The sequence below is a fragment of the Euphorbia lathyris genome, chromosome 3, assembly GCF_963576675.1.
Source record: "Euphorbia lathyris chromosome 3, ddEupLath1.1, whole genome shotgun sequence".
Taxonomy (NCBI): Eukaryota; Viridiplantae; Streptophyta; class Magnoliopsida; order Malpighiales; family Euphorbiaceae; genus Euphorbia; species Euphorbia lathyris.
This window is the reverse complement of record NC_088912.1, coordinates 11,389,813-11,390,802: the sequence shown is the minus strand read 5'-3', so window position 1 is coordinate 11,390,802 and position 990 is coordinate 11,389,813. Positions and strand designations below refer to the sequence as shown.

General features: G+C 35.1%; 1 non-coding gene across 1 annotated transcript; it reads left to right on the top strand.

The window, feature by feature from the left end:
- Positions 1 to 592: 592 nt before the first annotated feature.
- Positions 593 to 699, top strand: LOC136225127 (small nucleolar RNA R71). The gene has a single exon (XR_010686861.1). It is a non-coding gene; the product is annotated as a small nucleolar RNA R71 (small nucleolar RNA).
- Positions 700 to 990: the final 291 nt, after the last annotated feature.

Here is a 990-nt window from a genome sequence, read left to right as displayed (position 1 = left end):
ATTACTTACCTTTCCATTCATAGCATCTATAAATTTATCGATTTTTGAAGATAAAGTGCTAATCGTATCTCTTGTTTGATTTTGATAATTATTTATACGATATTGATTAGCATTTGCATTATTATTATTACCATCTTTCCAATTAAAGTTAGGATGATTTCTCCATCCAGAATTATAAGTATTAGAATAAGGATTAGTAGTTTGGTTTTGTCCTTGGACAAAGTTTACCTGTTCTAACTCATTCATACCTTCGTAATCAATGTCTCTCTGGATTGGATCATTAGGATCGCATGGTGCCATAAATTTATCAATTTTGTGCGATAAGGCAGAAAATTGGGCTTGTAACATTGCTACTGGATCAAGATTCATTATACCGTTAACCGATGATGTACCTGAGGATGATGGTTTCGCCGTTGGTATATGTCCACGCTCTGCGGGCCACATACTGCTGTTGATTGCCATTTCCTCCAAAAGTTCTCTTGCTTGGGCGGACGTCTTCTTCATAAATAACCCTCCAGACATAGCATCTAATGAACCTCTAGTCGTAGGATTTAATCCATTATAGAATGTCTGCATTAAAAGTGCATCTGGCAGTTGGTGGTGTGGGCATAAACGTTGAAGTTCTTTAAAACGTTCCCAAGCTTCATAAAGAGTTTCATTATTATTTTGGGTAAAAGATGTCAACTCTTTGATGACTCTTGCGGTTTTTGCTAAAGGAAAATATTTTGATAAAAACGTTTGGGCTAATTGGTCTCAAGTTTCAAATGTTGCAGCAGGCATAGAAGTTAACCAAATTTTTGCCTTATCCTTTAAAGTGAAAGGAAAGAGGCGAAGTTTGATTGCTTCGGCTGTTACATCAGCAATTTTAAAAGTATCACAAATTTCTAAGAAATTTGTCAAATGTGCATTAGGGTTTTCGTTAGGTAGTCCATAAAACGTTACATTGTTTTGCAACATATTAAGCAAAGCAGGCTTAATTTCAAATTGATT